We start from the raw sequence: 9,417 nt of genomic DNA on the forward strand, positions 1-9,417 counted from the left end.
CTCTTCCCAATGAATGAGCCAATAAATACATATTTAGTTCATGGATAGCCATCTCCATCTCGGAAGGGGCTCCCAGTAGGTCCTTTCCTCTCCTCCTCCCTGTCCTTGAGAAGGTCTCTGGTGGTAGCAAACCTCTGTTCCCCCCTCAAAGCCCTGAAGAAGTTTTGTCATTACCAGTAAGGTGCTAACACAGCCACACACGGGGCTGGAGGAGCAGAGCAAGAACAACAGCACAGCCCCCTGCCCGCTCATCATCCCCCTCCCCAGACCATCACATACCACTTGCACCTCAGCCCAGTTATCCTGGAGCAGCAGGATCCCCTCACACGTTCTCTTCCATGAGCAACCACCTCCACTCACCACAGGATCTGCAATGGATGCTGGCAGCACACGGAACAACCATTCCCCAACACCTCTGCCCACGATGGGCACCCAGCCCTGCACCTCGCCAGGGGCCAGCCCTGCAGCAAACACCCAGCTGGAGTCCCCAGGCATTCCTCCAGCCTGGCTGCTGGGGTGCTGCTGACAGAATTCCTGAAGGAAGTACAGGGCATTGATAATTGCCAAAAAAAATCTGAGCTATTTCCTGTGGGAGAAGCAGACGGGAATCCCCCATTAACTCTAGTAGCCAGAGGTCGTGTTTTGGCCTGGGACTTTGGGGGTTTGGTATTTTTCTCCTTCCTTTAAGCAGAGCATCACTCCAGATGTATGTGATGCACACCACGTGGGACAGCCAGACCTGCAGCCTCTGTGCTGGCCCCAAAGCCCACCTTTCTTGTCACCTCCTGCCCCATGCAAGGACGTGCAAGGCTCTTGTGAAAGGGCTGGGCTGCCAGTAAGGGCACTGTGTCTCACCCAGGCAGATAAACCCAGGTTGCTAAACGTGTCCTTGAGCAGCTTCCTGCTCCTCTGCCACAGCTTCTCATTAGCAAACCTGAACGAGCAGCGACCAGTGGCAGCACCAGCATTGCTCCAGAGATGGGGAAGCCCTCTCAGGAGGGGCAGCAGAAGCAGGCAGTGGTGGCCACCACAGCACAGCCCTGGCATTGCTCCTTGGCTTCTGCAAGCACCATGTGGGCAGCTGCCCGATCCCTTCCCTGTCCTTGGAGTGGCAACGCATCCCTGGCAGGTGTCACCCCAAAAATGTGGCTCTGAGAGGCCGTGCCAGCTTGGAGAGCCAGGGTGCATGGGGAAACCAGTGGCACAGCCCCAGAGAAGGGCACCCTGTCCCTTGGTGGCCACTGGTGGTCACAGGGACTCTGGCTTTGCAAGCCTGAAGGGAAAAGAGGAGGGGACCCACGGGTGTTCCTAAAGCCACACTGCCCTGACACACGATCCTGACACACGACACTGCTCCCATGGCAGCACGTGCTGCTGTGCCAGGGCTGTGCCAGCCTGCAGGGGCTGCAGCAGAGGCACTGGGACACGGCCTTCAGCACCCCAGCACTGGGACACGGCCCAGCCCCAGCAGGGTCAGGCCTCACCCTGGTGGTGCCCATCCTGTTCTCGTTTCAGAACGAGGGCTGCAGCAGCTCCCACAGAAGGGGATTCTGTGGGCTCAGATGGGCAACCACCAGTTCAATGGGTCTGGATGCATTGCTGGGGATTCTGTGGAATGAAATAATCCACGGGATTGTTCCCCAGCTGCAGCACTTCCGACAGCTCCTTCAGTGGGAGCAGCACGGAGAGCAGACACCCTGAAGCCAAGGGCTCCTTTAAAAAAGGCTACCTGATGTCCCCAGGAGGTTCCAGTGCCCACAGCCTGCACGCTGGCAGGTGATGGATGTGGCACTAGGCTGGGTGACCAACCCCAAAGTGCCCACAGCACCTCATCCCATGGCCCTGCCACGGTGCTCAGTGGCACCACCACGTCCCAAAGTGCCCTGGCCTGGCTGTGCCCAGAGCCCACCACAAACACCCAGGACTACCCACCACAAACTCCCAGGATTACCCACCACAAACACCCAGGATTACCCACCACAAACACCCAGGACTACCCACCACAAACACCCAGGATTACCCACCACAAACACCCAGGATTACCCACCACAAACTCCCAGGATTACCCACCACAAACACCCAGGATTACCTGCCAGCACCACCGGGTCCAAGGCTCACTCCTGCACAAGATGCATTAATAGGATCACTCCAATTTACTGCTTATCCCAGATAAACCCACTGCCAGCCCCACAGGCTGGAAGGACAAGGGCACCTGCTCCTCAGGGAGCAACTTTCTCCCTATCACAGTCACCCCTCGGCACCGAAAATCCTCCACTTGCCCCTGTAGAGGATGCCTGTTCCTTCAGGCCCTGGGCCACAGTGCCAAGGCCAGTGGCCAGCCCAGCCCCGAGCGCTCCATCAGCTCAACACGGTGTTTCTATTTCCAGCAGCACTGCTGCCAATCCCCACACCAGCAGAGAGGAGGCAAGCTCCAGCAGAGCCCTGCTTCCAGCCCCCTTTCCCGCCCAGCGCAGTGGGGCAGGCGGTGGTCCCGGAGCTGCCCTCGGGCCAGCTCTGAGGTGGTGTGCCCCGAGGGGCAGCCTGACAGCCCCTATCCTACATTCCCAGCAAGCCCCCAGCTCTACTGCTCCCTGCTCCCCCCTCTGCAGCACTGCCAGCCCCAGCTCCCGAAGCCCTCCCAGCCTTACTGCTTCCTGGCATCCTTCACAGCCCCCATGCATCCCACCAACCCCACGGCCCATCATCACCCCCAGCATTCCCCCCACCAGCCCTAATGACCCCCTAGCCCAAATAATTAGCTCAACACCCCCATCAGCTCTAATATCCCCAGCATCTCCAAGCCCTACATATTTTCAACATCCTTCCCAACCCTAATACCTCCAGAATTCCTCCCAAGCTCTTTTGCCCTGCAGTATCCCCCAACCCTAATGCCCTCTCCCAGCCCAATTGCCCTGCAGCATCCCCCAGCAATATCAGCTCCCAGTATCCCTATTGCCCCCCTGAACTCTCCCACTGATGAGCCTGGCATTCCTCCCCCAGCTTCCCTCCAGCCCTAATAATCTCAGCACCCCCCAGCAACCCTACAGCTCCCCAGCATCCCCCATGCCTCGATGCCACGCTGCAGCCCCACAGCCCTATCAACCCCCACCAGCCCTAATGTCCCCCTGGATCCCCGAGCAGCCCCACTGCCCCGGCATCCCTTAGCCCTAAAGAGCCCCCCCACCCCACTGCCCCCCCAACCCCGCAGCCCCAGCATCTCCCCAGCAACCCCGCTGACATCCCCCGTGCCTCGGCGCGGTTCAGCACCCCTGCAGCCGTGCCACCCCCACAGCAGTCCCGGTGCCCCTCCGCATCTCCCAGCACTCGCCCTGAGCCCTGATGTCCTGCGCTGCATCCCTCAGCACCACCCTCCCCAGGATCCCTCATGCTCCCCTGCACACCTCCAGCCCCAGCACTCCCGATCACCCCCCGGATCCCGATGCCCCCTGCATCCCTCAGCCCCGAGCCCCCTGCCCCCAGCCCGTCACTGGCGGGGTTCCCGCAGCCCCGATCCCCGCTGCGCCCAGCGCACCTCCCACCCCCGCACGGCCCCCGCCGCCGCTCCCCCAGCGCCGCGGCCGCGGGTGGAGAGGGGACCCGTCAGGAGGGGAGGGGAGGCCAAAACTTTTCCTTACCGCGGGCGGTTGGGGCGCGGCGCTGCTGCCTCCCCCGGCGAGGCTGCGCGGGAGCGGCGGGAGCGGCGGGGGCGGCGGGAGCGGGCGGGCGGGGGCCGGGATGGAGCCGCCTCCCGCCGCCTCCCGCCGCTTCCCGGGCGGAGCCGGTGCGACCCGACAGGGGCCTAAAGGAATGAAAAGAACCCGAGGGGGGGTGTTGTTTGTTGGGTTCCTCCCCCCCCTCCCAAATCGGGCAGGGAGAGCAGTTCTTTGTTCTGTAATCCCAGTAAAAGTGCCAGCCATTCGCCCCGCCGCTAATCCCAACCCCGCGCAACGGCCGCATCCATTGGCTGCCCTTTCCACACGGGATTAAGCAGCCCCAAAACGGGGAGGGGGGGCTGTGAGGGCGGCGGTGAGCCCTGCCAGGTCCTTTCACGCCGCGGCGGGGACGCGCCGGGACGAAGCGGGGCCCGCGGGCGCGTCCCCGGCGCGGGGGGCGCGGGGGTGCCGGGGGTGCCGTGGGTGCGCGTCGCCACCTGTTGGTGTTGGCATCGCCTTGGGTTTGACTTGGCATCGTGGGCATTGGCACGGCTTGGTGCGGCGGGACACGGCGTGGCACAGGATCACGGCGTCGCTCCGTGGGCTGGGCTGAAGGAACCTCCTGCCACGGGCACGGGCACCTTCCACCATCCCAGGGTGCTCCAAGCCACCATCCAGCCTGGCCTTGGACACTGCCAGGGATGGGGCAGCCACAGCTGCTCTGGGCAGCCTGTGCCAGGGCCTCACCACCCTCACAGGGAACAATTTCTTCTGTGTGTCACCTAAATTTCCCCCCTTTCAGCTTGAACCCGTTACTGCTGCTCCAATCTTGGGCAGCCTGTGCCACAGCCCCACCACTCTCACAGGGAAGAAATTCTTCCCTGCCCTCTGGCAGTGTGAAGCCCTCCCCCTTTGTCCTTTCTCTCCAGGCCTTTGTTCAAAGTCCCTCTCCAGCTCTCATGGAGCCCCTTTAGGCACTGGAAGGATCTCTAGGGTCTCCCCAGAGCCGTCTCCAGGCTGAACAACCCCAGCTCTCTCAGCCTGTCTTCATCAGCTCAGCTCAGCTCAGCCTGTCCCTGCACAGCTCAGGGCTGCACATCTGGGCTTGGCACAGCACAGCTTGGCATGGGGAGAGCAACCCACCACGAGCAAGGGATGCTTTTCTGAGTTCCTTGCTGCGTGTTGACGAATGGCAAATTAAAATGAATGAGAAACTACTAAAAACAACTCGACAATGTTTTAACCTCTGAAGTTTTGGAAGTGCTGACACTTTTCCCTGGGTGTATGTGTTAGGCAGCTGCTCCATTATCTGCCCTCTCCAGGGCCACAGGGAGAAGAAAACCTTTTAAGAGGAAACGCTCTTTTCCCAGTTTCTGGAGGAGCATTGAAGGGGTTTTCCTGTGCTGTTGAGCAAGGTGCAAGCACCCAGCACCTCATGTGTCACTCCCCATCAAGTCATCAAGTCTGGCAAGCTCATTGCACTCTTAGCCATGGGCTGAGGGCTTCACAGGGGCCCAGCAAATCCCTGTAGGTCTCTAGTAGGAATACTCAGGGCAAGACAGGTCCCACGGGGGTGCTCAGAGCAGTCCCTAACTCGTACCTGTGGTGCCTGGAACCATGAATGGTGCATGAGAGCACATTAGCTGACAAATTAAACGACAGATCTTACTGTGAGGAAAGAAACCAGGGCATCTTTTGGCTAATTAACTTTAAGCCAGCACCCCACCAGAAAAACAACCACCCACCAAAATTAATTTAACTAGGTCACCAGGAGCAGCATGGGGGAGCTGCCTGCACAGAACAGGCAGATTTCCCTGTCCTGCTTTTGCTGGTGCCCTCTGTCACTTCCCCTGGTAGACTGCCTGCCCAAACCTGGGGGAAATCTGCATGATTAATAAAAAGAGGGTGAAAAAAAGTAAATTTTGATGCAACATCCCTGTGCAGTGGTTGTGTACATCCCCTGCTCTGTGCCCTCGAAGCACTGTGGCCCCACAGTGTCCATGGCAGCAGACAAAGGTTTGGGCAGCGTGGAGCCCCTGCCTGCAGCCATCCTTGAGTCAGGCTAATGCCAGCATTTATAGGGAGCATTTGTAGATCAGCCAAAGGAATGTGATGGTGTCTGTCTGTGTTGGGGGAATTGAGTGTCCCCCAGCAGATGTTCAGCTCATCCCCACTGCAGACAGGCTGCAGGCAGCATCTTGGATCCTTTGAAAGGATGCTGCCCCTCAGACCTTGGCAAAGAGGGAGTCCAAGGTTCTTTGGCCAAAAACAAGCAGCTGGCTTGCTCTAACAGCCCAGAGAACTTCCCATTGCCTTGTTGCAGCAGAGCTGGTCCCAAGTCTGGGACCCGAATACTGAGCATTGGGGGATGGCTTTGGGGTCTCATTTTTCACCTCACCATTAGAGACCATGAACTGAAACAAGGTTGGAGACCCATGGGTGCCACCCATGGTCACCAGCGTATGAGCAGGGAGCTCAGTCCCAACAGCTCCCAGCAGAGCCTCCTCCTACCTGAGCAGGGGTGTGAGACCTGGGGACATGGAGAGGCCAAAATAATCCTGAGATTTAGAGAAGAAACCTGGGAAGATGGTGGCAAGGAGAGCAGGGCCACTTGGGGACATTGCCTGGGGCTGTTGCCAGTTTGGGCTGTGGACTTCAGGGAGGAGGTGGATCACCTGGTGGTACCACAGATGTTCCACAGATGTTCCACAGAAACTGAATCCTCTCAGGTTAGCTCAGCCCTCACCCTCTGGGGATGCTCATGCTGATGAAGAGGACACCTGGTCCAGCTGGGGGACAGGTGCTGTGGCTCAAAAGTGCTCTTGCATCCCTTTCCCATCAAGAAGAAATCTGTCACAACAGGGTAAAAGTGGGGGCAGGATCTTTTATTTGGGGACCAAAAGAATGAGCCACACAAAGCTGTCCAGTGTGGCAGGGATGGTTTAATCTGCTCTATCTCAGCAATAAAGAACTTCCTTGTCACAGTGCCAACAAAAGAAAAGGCAACATCACCAGGAAACAATCCTATCTGCAGAACTCTTTTTTCATATAATTTGTTAATTAATGACTGCTGGGCATCACAAGGATTGTTGTTTTCTCTGATATGCTGATTTCTTCTGTCTCGGTGGAATTGGAGATCACAAAAATATAATTATAAAAAAGAGAAATGCTGCTTCTTCAGAAGGGGAAACGGGGGAAAAGTTTTAGTAAAGTCAGGAGAAATTTAATTGAAAGAATGAGTGTATTTCTTCTTCCTGAAGGGGTATTGTGTTCTTTTGCTATAGCAAATTGCTGGTTAAAGCGACCAAGACAAAACAAAATGGTTTTTAAATTATAGATCAAAGAGCAGGACGTTTCTGGAAGCCTCCCCCCAACTCATGTTCCCTGGCAGGTCTCTGGTGAGCAGTGTGGCTGCAGGGGGCTGGCATCACCCAGAGCGGGGCTGGGAGATGCAAAAACCACATGAGGAAAAGCCCAGAGGAGAAAATCCTGGGATCTGCATAACTGGGTGGGAGGCTTTGAGGTTTGTGGAGGGAGAAAGAGCTTCTCTAGCCATCCTTTTCACTTGGAAGAGCAAGATTCTGCACTCAAAAATGGACCACCAGGTTTGGGGCTCTATTTGTAGCAAGTCCATCCTGTCCCAAACCAGCTCCCACAAGGAGAGCCATGCTTCAAGGCAGCCCAGTGTAGTGTTAATTCTTTTGCAAGGCGTATGCTACTGAGTAAATCAGCAAGGATTCCCTGCAAAACCCAAGGTGATGTTTGTTGGTCCCAAATATATTTGTAGAAAGACCAAAAAAAAAACGCCCACCCTCTCTCCACTCCCTGCCCACTGGGGCTCAGTGGTGGCTCATAGTTACTCTTTCTGTGCCTCCTGCCCCTCACACACCTCATTGCCCACCAGACACCCACAGCCCTGCTGTTTTTTTCAAGCTCTACTGCCCAAAGGGTTTGCTCCAGTGCAGCAGAAAAAAATGGCTTTTCTTGCTGTCTTGCAGTCCATTGAATTATTTCCATGCTCCTGAGAGACAGTGAAGTGCTACTCCTCTGAACAGTGTCCTGGAGAGCAGAGCAGGGGGATTTCCATGTTCCCCCATCATTCTGATTCTCATGTCACCTGGCAGGAATAAAGAGCATTTTCCTGAGCTGATGCCACTGGGTTGGTTCGGCTCAGGAGTTCAGAGGATGGAGAATCCTGCACACACTCACCCGAATAGCAGCAAAAACCCAACAGCCCACCCTTGGATCTGCATTCAAGCATTGTGAAGGGACAGGTGAGGCCCAACCCATGGAAATGCCACTGTGTGAGGTGGAAAGGCAGCCATCAGGGTTGTCCACACACCAGGTTTTGGCTGAGCATCACCTCCTCCTGACATCGAGGGTCTAGGGGGTGTGCCTGCCTGAGCCCTGCCCAAGGTCAGCCTGTTATTCATCCATTTTTAATCAAATCTGCAGCTGAGGTTACAGCCTCAGCCCTTGGAATCATTGCAGAATTTCGCAGTGTGGCTCCAGCTTTGCCTCTTGTCACCTTTCCCGTGGGACTGCAGCCCCAGCAGAGCTCCTTGCTCTCCCCTTCAAGGCTGCTTTCAGCCCTTGGGTGCAGCCCCTGGCATTGTCCCTGAGCCATCTCCACTGAAGGCCCCCTGCCCTCTCCACCTGCCTGCCCCGTGCTGGAAGTGAACCAGGGGTGTCACCAGGGGTGTCACCAGGGGTGTCACCAGGGGTGTCACCAGGGGTGCCAGCTCTCTGCAGGCCTGGGCTCTTGGTGCTGGTACCCCAGGGGTGCTGCCAGCCTGGCACAGCCCCTCGGGGCAGGCTGGGGCACCCACCTCGTGCCCTTGCAGCACTGATGCCAAGGGCAGGAGGCATTGACATTCCCATAAGGTTCACACAGTGCAAAAGTAAACTTAACAATGTTATCCACTGATCTGGTAATTAATACCCTGGATTCTTTTTGTTGGAATGAGCAGGAGCCAGAACATGCTGGGGGTTTTAATTAAGAGGTGGGCTGGAGAAGCACTTTCTCCCAGTTTGCCCTGGAAGGGACTGTGCTGGGTGGAGGGTTGGGGTCCAGTCTGCGTGGGGTGCCCCAGTTTGGGTGCCTCTGGAGTGGTTCCAGCCCTGCACCCTCCATACCAACCCATACATCTGCTCCACCTACCCCTGATCTGCATCTAAGTTCCATGCCAGACCCCACTGGATCTTTTTGTAAGTGAAATGCTCTCAAGATCTTTGAATATTAGGCACAAAATATTTTCCCTGTGCTGTGCTCTGCTCCACAGCACCCATCCAGGGCAGGGAGCAGGCAGGAATGCTCCACCCAGCAGCACCAAGGATGCCAGGGTCGTTTTGCTCCAAAACTGCTGTATCTGTAGTTGATCCCGCTGCTATTTTTAATACAGATGCCTTATTGAGATTCAAATGAATGTTTCAAATCCTTGCTCCTTTGCATAATTCTTTTTAATTAACACTTCAAAGCTTTGAACACAAGATCCATACTATTTCCCTAACGAAGTTGACTGAGCCTCCTTTTCCCCCCTAAGCTTCCTCGACACATTTCTGAGGGATAAGGTTGGGTTTGGGGCTGTCTCCTGTGTCCCCTCTGCAGGGGCATGATGGCATTTTGGGAGCAGCCTCTGCAGAAACAGGAGCTGAAGGAGCAGAGGGGGTCAGTGACTGCAGTGGCCACCATCACTCACCCCTGCAGCCAGCCTGACACACCCTGGGCAGCCAAAGGCCTGAGCTTGGCACAGAAATCACCGTG

The 9,417-nt window shown here is 56.7% G+C and overlaps 1 protein-coding gene across 4 annotated transcripts in view; it reads right to left on the bottom strand.

The window, feature by feature from the left end:
- The window catches only part of GTF2IRD1 (GTF2I repeat domain containing 1), a 67,530-nt gene extending 63,795 nt beyond the window's left edge, over positions 1-3,735 (bottom strand). For all 4 annotated transcript variants that reach the window (XM_063402397.1, XM_063402394.1, XM_063402395.1 and 1 more), the window contains exon 1: positions 3,636-3,735. The gene's annotated coding sequence lies outside the window, so the exon portion shown is untranslated. The remainder of the gene's footprint in view (positions 1-3,635) is intronic.
- Positions 3,736-9,417: the final 5,682 nt, after the last annotated feature.

The sequence above is a fragment of the Prinia subflava genome, chromosome 8 (assembly GCF_021018805.1).
Source record: "Prinia subflava isolate CZ2003 ecotype Zambia chromosome 8, Cam_Psub_1.2, whole genome shotgun sequence".
Classification (NCBI taxonomy): Eukaryota; Metazoa; Chordata; class Aves; order Passeriformes; family Cisticolidae; genus Prinia; species Prinia subflava.